The sequence below is a fragment of the Meles meles genome, chromosome 14, assembly GCF_922984935.1.
Source record: "Meles meles chromosome 14, mMelMel3.1 paternal haplotype, whole genome shotgun sequence".
Lineage (NCBI taxonomy): Eukaryota > Metazoa > Chordata > Mammalia > Carnivora > Mustelidae > Meles > Meles meles.
The window spans coordinates 62,493,154-62,502,144 of NC_060079.1; the positions used below are offsets into that span (position 1 = coordinate 62,493,154).

General features: G+C 33.5%; 1 pseudogene; it reads left to right on the plus strand.

Moving 5' to 3' along the window:
* The first annotated feature begins 6,075 nt into the window (after positions 1-6,075).
* LOC123925186 lies at positions 6,076-6,361 on the plus strand (annotated as a pseudogene).
* Positions 6,362-8,991: the final 2,630 nt, after the last annotated feature.

Here is an 8,991-nt window from a genome sequence, read left to right on the forward strand (position 1 = left end):
GGTGACTTTAACACACCTCTCTCTCCAAAACCAAAAGAACAAGTATACGAAAATAAATTTCTAGTTAATATAAATAACAAAATAAACAAATTTGACATAACTGACATATATGAAATGTGGCATTCAATATCTACAAAATACATTTTCAAGAATGCTTGCAATGTTCTAGTTCATACATAAAGTCACAAACAACTTAAAAATGATCAAGATTATTAAGAGTATATTCTCTGATCATAGTAGTAACTTTAATATTAAATAGTAAAATAAAATTAGAAAAATGCTAACAATTTGAAAATGAAGTAAAATATCTAAATAACCCAAGGTGAAAGACAAGGTTGTACTAGAAACAATAGCGTAGTTTTGACTAAGAGATAAGAAAGGCATGACATATCAAGTATTGTGAAATACAGTTAAAGCAATGTTTAGAAGAAAATGTTTATCCCTAAAGGAACATAGTAAAAGGAAAACCAGCTAAAATGCAATGATTTAAGCTCCATTATTATAACCCAAAAAAATGCAAATCAGACCTAAGGATATTAAAAATGTAGGGGTGCCTGGGTGGCTCAGAGGTTTAGCCTCTGCCTTCTGCTGGGGTCATGACCTCAGGGTCCTGGGATGGAGCCCCGCATCCGTCTCTCTGCTCAGCGGGGAGCCTGCTTCCCCCCCTCTCTCTGCCTGCTTGTGATCTCTCTCTCTCTCTCTGTCAAATAAATAAATAAAATCTTTAAAACTCTATGTAATAAAGATAACAGAATAATTCAATGATATTAAGAAAAGATGAACTAAGGAAAGCAAAATTAAACGTTAGTATTTTGAAAGATTAATAAAATTCATAAACCACTAGCTAGAACTTATGTACAAAAAAAGAGAGAGAAAAACACTAATATTAGTTATAGAGAAGAATGTATCAACAGAGACCATAGAGGTATCAAAAATGTTAATAATACTATAAAACTTTATTAAGTCAGTAAGTTTGACATGTTGGGTAAAATAAACCAAAGCCTAAAAACAGCACCAGATAACAAGCCAACTTCAGTTGCCAGTCTCAAGCTCAGGCTGTTACCCGTGCTTTTTTGTTCCCACAACCTCCTCCTGGAGTTGAATAATTTGTTAGAGTGGCTCACAGAACTGAAAGAAATTCTTTACTTACTTGATTTCCAGTTTAGTATGAAAGGACCAGTCAGAACAGCCAGATGAAAGACCTGGATAGGGAAAAGTGTGGGGGAAAGAGTTCTGAGGGGTGGGGGGACTTCTTTATCCTCTCCATGGCACCATTCTCCCAACACCTCTATGTGTTCACCAACTGGGAAGCTCTCCAGGGTCCGTTTTGTTTGTTTGTTTGTTTGTTTGTTTTAATGGAGGATTCATTATACAGGCATGACTGATTAAATCTTTGACCACTGATGATTGATTCAACCTTCAGCCCCTTTCCCTCCCCAGAGAACAGGGGTGAGACTAAAAGTTTCAACCTTCTTGGGGCACCTGGGTGGCTCAGTCAGTTAAGTGTCTGCCTTTGGCTCAGGGGATGATCACAGAACCCTGAAATGGAGCCCCACATCAGGGTCTGTGCTGAGCGGGAAGCCTGCTTTTCCCTCTGCCTGCTGCTCCCCTGCATGTGCACTCCCTCTCTCTCTCTCTCTTTCTCTGCGTCAAATAAATAAATAAAATCTTTAAAAAAATTTTTAAAAAAAGTTCCTACCTTCTAATCACAGGGTGGACTCCTCCAGCGTGGTTGGTTCCTTAGGTGAGGGCATTCCAAAAGTCATCTCATTACCGTAACAAAAACACCAATACCACTCTCTTCACAGGAAATTCCAAGTTTTAGGAAAGGGGACAGAGACCAGGTAAGCATTAGTTTCAGAAGTTTCTTTGCAAATTTAGAAGTTTCTTCTTATTCACTTTTTTTTTCCTTGTGTCAAATCTACTGACGAAACTATTAAAAGCATTCTTCATTTTTGTTGCTGTGTTTTTTCTTCTGAGCATTTCTTCTTTTCTATTCTCCCTTAAACTTCCTGTCTCTTTATGTTACTTATCTACTCTTGCATATTGTCTAATATTTCCATCAGAGCCCTTAGCATATCAATCAATCATTTAAACCTCTCTGATACTTCTAACACCTGTGTCATATCTGAATGTGTTTTTCATGATTGCTTTGTCTCCTCAAACTGTTTCTTCACATGTATAATATATATATATATATATATATACTTTTTTTTTTTTTTTTTTTAAGAAAGCTAGACATATCGTATTGGGTACTAGGAACTAAGCGTGAGGATTTATGTTAATCTGACTAGGAGTTCAACTGTGCTTAACAGGTTTGTCTCCATTCTTAACTTTGTGCTTCTCTTAATTACTCTTCTTTGGGGGAATTCTGCCTTGCAACTCAGGTATAATTCTTGTTATTATACTGGAGCCCTGTTGGTGTGGTGGTAAAATCAGGGGTAAAGGGAGTATTCTATGATTAAATTTATAACTAGTAATAAATAAGTTATAGCCTATCATTGTTTTGTTGGAAAAACGCATAAAATTTAACTATTAAAATGTGTCAGCTTGCAGATCTTATGTTTCTCTAGTCTAGATAAGCACTATTAAGTTTTTGAAAAAGAAGAGCTCAGTATATGTTGGAATAATTAAGGAGGATTTATCAATGTTACAGAATCTGAAGGATGAATGGAAATAAAACAACATTCTGTATGGTCTAGAAAGTAAATGTATAAGGAGTGTTGGTTGAACTGCCTCTAGTGGGTTTAGCTTGGTTTAAAGGGCTCATAAAAAAGAAAATGTAAATGCTCTTTAAAAATATGACATCGGGCTAGTTATTGAGAGGTTCAAACACATGTACTCTATCTTTCAGGAAGCACTCATCTTTGAAGATATTTGAGCAAGTGAGTGCCAACATGAAAGCTGTATGTAAAGTTAAATAAACACATGTTCGCCTCCAAAGATAACTTTCTTTGAGGTTTTCAGGAAAGAATACTGGTCCCAAGAAGATCTGAGTCCTGACTATAATAACAATTAATCTGAAAACTTTGTTAACACATGAAATCTCCCTTGGAAATTTTTAGATTGCAATTTATCACGAAAACCTTTTCTCCCTTTCCATAAGCTTTATGTTTTAATATTTTGTTTAAAAATACACGACCAGCTGTTTCACATTTTCTTTTACAGATCTTACTTCAATATGCCAAACACCTACTAGATGTAGCGTGGACTCCACATTTTATTCTCGTCATGAATTTTATCACTCAGGCCTCTTAGAACTTTCCCATTCTCCCACATAAGAACTGCCATGGTGTTATTCCTCCCTCCATTGTATTGTTCTTGGTTTCTACAGCTAATTGGGATTCCCTTTTATATGTTCATTAGGGACCACCCCCACCAAGACCTTTCCTATAATTATTGGGCATCTTAGTGGACACTTATATTTCAATTCCAAGACTATCCTATTGTTTATTTGGCTTGTTTCCAGAATGGCACTGTGATTAGGACATCTTTACAATGGTAATTTCACAATTTTTTTTTTCAATAAGCCTTATTATATTCTCTCCTTGGTTATCTAACACTGGGTTGATAGATGGGAAATACAGTTGCCTGGAGGTTTTCAATCTGAAAAAACATGCGTGACTTCTAATTGCAGAAATAAGTTATGTCAATTATCTATAATTATTATTAGTCTATCACCAACCTAAGAGCACATAATGGAGTAAAAACTCTTTGGTGATATACTGTTTAGTACTTTGTTTTTGGCTACTAAGGGAATGGAAAAAATCCTAAAACTCTTCCTGATTGTGAGGACTTATATACAGTGTAAAATTGTAATTTGAACAGATAAACTTGTTTATGAAGTAAGCTTTAATTAAAGCTGCATAAAAAGTAATGTTACAGCCAAGATACAAAAATTTGTCTTTCAAGATTAAATTATTAAGTTGTTTTATAAACCTTACATGATTTATATAATGCTAATTAAAGTATAATTAATGAAGTAATGTCATCAAAATATGACCAATGTTTTCAAGTCAAAAACAACTTACAGAAGTTCCATTTCTTAGAAAGGTATAAGTAAATTATCTGTAGTACTCACATAATGCATGCACATTAGGATTTAATGAGAAACATTTATGGGATTTAAAATGTTGCATTTATTAAAATCATATTTAAACTCTGAATCAATTTGGACTGTAGCTCATCTATATTTCTCAAAAATTCTATAATAGGAGAATTGTTTTTTGATCTTCTAGGGAATCCGTTTTCATTCATTTATATAAAACACTGCATTCTTTGCAAAGATATAATTACTACTGATCTACTATGCTTGAGGGGAAGGAATTTATGTTAAGCTAGCAGACATGAGATTCAAGAACATTAAGTCAAAACTTCAAAAGTGAAAAAAAAAAGCAAATGACCAATGTCTAAGGAATAAAAAAGCATCTAACCCTTTCAAGTGTTACTAGTAGAGTTTGTTTCCTTTTTCTTTGTTTTTGTCCACCAAAATATTAGTTATAATTACCTAGTATTTATTCAAAAACACCCTCCCAGATTCAGTAAATGTTGCCATTATTATTTCCTTCCAAGATATTCATAAGCTTTCCTAAAAAAGCTTGTTAAATTACATCCATCTTTTATAAAAAAAAAATAAGCGAGTGTTGGCTTTTAGTTGTGATGAATTTTCATATAGATCGCTCTTCTTCAACTCCTTTAAAGTATTTAATCTGAGAAAGATCAAAATTCCAAACAACATGTAAATTTAATTAAATTTTTAAAAATTACATCTCATTTAGATTTTCCATGTAATTTGGAATGGAATCTTTCTGTTCTGTATGTGTATTAATTAGTTAAAGAAAAGAGGAATTAGAAACATCATTTCCTAAATCGTGTCTCAGAGATCAATCATCTGAGAAAAATGTTACACTTTATCATCTTCTGTGAGTCACAGTCACTTTAGAACAAGAAAAGACTTTAGAAAATGTTAACTTTTTAACTCTGAATTTTTCAAAGCTTTTCACCATGAATAAATTTCCATGAAATAATTTAAACATCTTAGGCATGGTTGTTCCCATGAAATAATACTTTGTGGCCATATCAAAAAAATGCATAGAAATATCAGTGACAACATCTAGATAGTGGTTAATTAATATCTAACCTCTTTACCATATGAGAGAGAAAAAATAATTGTCAAAAAATAAAATGACTTGGTTAAGCTGAGAAGCAGAATCAAGAAAAAAGATTTTGACCCTCATCCCCACTCCAGTGGCAGAGGAGAAAAGTGGGTATTATATACTGGCTTAAAAAGATACTGAAAATCACTATATGTATTTTGCATTCATTTGATCAACTGTTACTTTGTACATGTGTGTTATTAATGAGTACTTACTTAGACATGATCCTTACGCATTCTGTAGTTGTCGAAAAAGCTATTAGACAACAAAAAAGTAAAAAAAAATGTAATTTAATAAAATATTGAATGATGAAGATAATTTGATACTGGCTTTTAAAAATCTTTGATTACTTAGAATAAACATGATGGCTTCCTCATATTAAGTATTTAATAAATGTTGACTGAGTCACTACATGGATTTTGACCCCACGCTACCTTAATACTTTATCATTTAACTCAATAATATATACCTCAATAACCCACAAATTCTTAAAATAAGGCTGATAGCTTCAAAGTCTGATTTTGTTTGGATTCTTGCTCTTATCTGGGGAGATAACTTTCTGAAATTTAATTTTATGTTTTTTAATATAGGGATAATGATCTCTCCCTTACAGTTTGTAACAAAGCTTAAATGAAGTAATGTATATGAACCACTTGGCTTATGCTCCAGAAATGGAATATTATTATCGTAATAATGAAATTTCAGGACTCAAATACTTTTACTACAAACTAATTCAGTCCTTCCATTTTACAGTCATAGAAACGATCTTAAAAAGCCAGTGGTGTGTGCGTGTGCCCTCTCCCTCCTCCCGGGTTGCCGCCTCCTTCTTCTGAGGCTCCTGGTGATGCCCTGTGCTCCTTTGGTGTGGACCTGGTACCTCTTTTGTGAAGAGGCAGCTGAGAAGACTTCCGCGCTCACCATGGCGGAGGAAAAGACCAAGGAAGGAGTCAAGACTGAGAACAACGATCGTATTAATTTGAAGCTTGAGGCACAGGATGGTTCTGTGGTGCACTTAAGATTAAGAGGCATACACACTTAGTAAACTAATGAAAGCCTATTGTGAGTGATAGGGTTTGTCAATGAGGCAGATCAGATTCCGATTTGCTGGGCAGCCAGTCAATGAAACAGACACACCTGCACAGTTGGAAATGGAGCATGGAGAAACGGTTGATGTGTTCCAGCAGCAGACAGGAGGTGTCTACTAAAAAGGGAACCTGCTACTTTACTCCAGAACTTGGTTCCTCCAGACCGAGAAGACATTCTCAATTAGAAAGCTGCAATTTGGTTGCACCACATCCTGACTACTGCAGTATAGTTTTCTCTATTCTTTCATTTTCCCTTTCCCATTCCTTTATTGTACATAAAGTAACTGGGTATGTGCACAAGCATATTGCATTTTTTAAACTAAATGGCCAATAGTATGTTTTGATCGACATCAAACGGAGATGGGATGGGGAAAAATACTGCTTCTGTGAAAATACCCCCTCTCTCCAAAGTGGCATGCTCAGTCAGCTCTTATCTTTATATTCCAGTAAGTTATTTTGCTCTCACTGTTTAACAAAAAAAAAGAACAACATAAAAATCCTTGCATACCTTGTTCAATTGGAGAATTTTAATGTTTTTCATTTATCATTGTAAAACCAAGGACAATTTTGTAACTTTTTTGTATGTAACTGTTACATGTAGAGCAATCTGTCTTTAACTAGGGATAAATTACTCTAAAAGAAATGAATCCTAGATAGTTTTCCCTTCAAGTCAAGCGTCTTGTAGTTTAAATAAACTTCTTGTTAAAAAAAAAAAAAAAAGCTAGTGGTGATTAAGATTACAAAGCAAATGTATAATTTACTTTCCCAATTTGGGTTCTTTGTGATTTCTTAACTGTTATACTATTCCTTTGCTCATAGTTCTTAATCCTCCTTTGAAATACCCTTTGAGTCTTTAGAAACTCATAGAGATCAAGAAGGCTTCATAAATAAGCAAAAAAATCTCTAGTTATGGAGTTGAGGGTACAGGGCATATATCTGGTTATCTCACAATTCTCTAACACATCTAAAAATTAAAAACTGTCTGGACCATTCAAAATTTAGCTGTGCAAATACATAATTACTTTCAATTAACTGGAATAATCTAATTAAAAGTTCCCTGTTGTCTTTCCACAACAACACAGCCCTACTTACAAAGTCTTTCAAAGTAATGATTTGTGTATGGAGGGTGAGAGGAGAGAGGAATTTGGAGATAGTGGAGGAAAGAGTACTTAAGTTGTATTAGGTTCAGAGAATGAAAGCATGGGAGCTTTTGTTCACCTTCTTTCTTAGATATATTTGTAGTTGTTTGTTCTGTTTTGTTTTTATAGATAATTAGGGCAAAGGAAGTATTATAGGGTTAATATGCAACATGTTAAAAAAGAGAAAAAATAACTTCTTTAATTTACTTAAAGTTTCTTTAAGTGATACTTGTTAGTCTTTAAATAATTTTTATTTATTTTTATTTTTTTAAAGATAGTATTTACTTATTTGAGGGAGATAGAGCATGAGCATGAGTAGAGGGGAGGAGGCAGAGGGAGGGGGAGAAGCAGATTCCTTCTGAGCAGGGAGCCCCATGTGGGGCTCTCTCCCAGGACCCTGAGATCATGAACTGAGCCAAAGGCAAACACTTAGCCAACTGAGCCACACAGGCATCTTAGTCTTTAAATAATTTTTAGAAATTAATTTTAGGGGTGTCTGGGTGGCTCAGTAGTTACGCTGTTGCCTTTGGCTCAAGTCACGGATCCCAGGATCCTGGGATACAGCATCGTATCCAGCTCCCTGGTCAGGAGGAAGCCTTCTTCCTCTTCCACTTTCCCTGCTTGTGTTCTCTCTCTCTGTCAAATAAATAAATAAAATCTTCAAAAAAAGAAAAGAAATTAATTTTAATTTACCTATCGACTTTTTATTTTACCACTTGTATTATTTGTTTTATTGGTTGTTCAAGAAACTGCAAAATACATTCTTAACTTTTCACAATCTACTCATAGTTATTTTTGTACTACTTAACATAAAATGCAGAAAACCTACAATTGTGTAAATTTGTTACCCCTCTACCTTTATGCTACAATTGCTATTATGAATTTTATTATTATGAATTTAGAAGATTTTAGACTTTTCTATTAAATAACTATCTGTATTTTAAAAAATTAAAAATAGGGCAAAATAGATTTTCCCAAAATATTTACTATTTATAAGCTCCTCAATCTTTCCCTAAAATTGTAGTTTTCATATGCTGTCATTCAGCATAATAACATATTTTGTAGGTCTACTGGCAACAGAGTCTCTTACTTTTTTATTTAGTTTCAGTTTTCATTTAGCTGCAAAAGTTTTTATTTTTCTTGTACTTTTTAGAGATGTTTTTACCGCACATTTTTTTCTTTTGTAGCAATTTGCCTGTAATGTTCTTAAACATGGTTTATTTTATAATTTTCCTGCTTGAAGTTCACTGAACTTTTAAATCTTAAAATTATGTCTTGTGTCTTATCTGAGGAATTTCAACTATTATTATTATTTAAGTGTATCCTTTCATATTTTGATCCCCCCCTTTCACTTGTAAATTTTGTAAAGTTGAAGAAATTGATTAAAATTACAAAATCTAAATTGTGTCCCTTTACTAAGTGTACAGTAAATGTGAAATGGTTGTTACGGAAGTGGCCTTCATTGGCAACTATACTGAAACACTATTTTAATTGGTTGAATATTGTTTCAAAACCATATATATAGATGACATGCGTAGCGACATGTCATTAAAAACAATGACATTTTTTCCCCTTTTGGTCTAAATTTATATTTTTCTTCATCTAATGCCT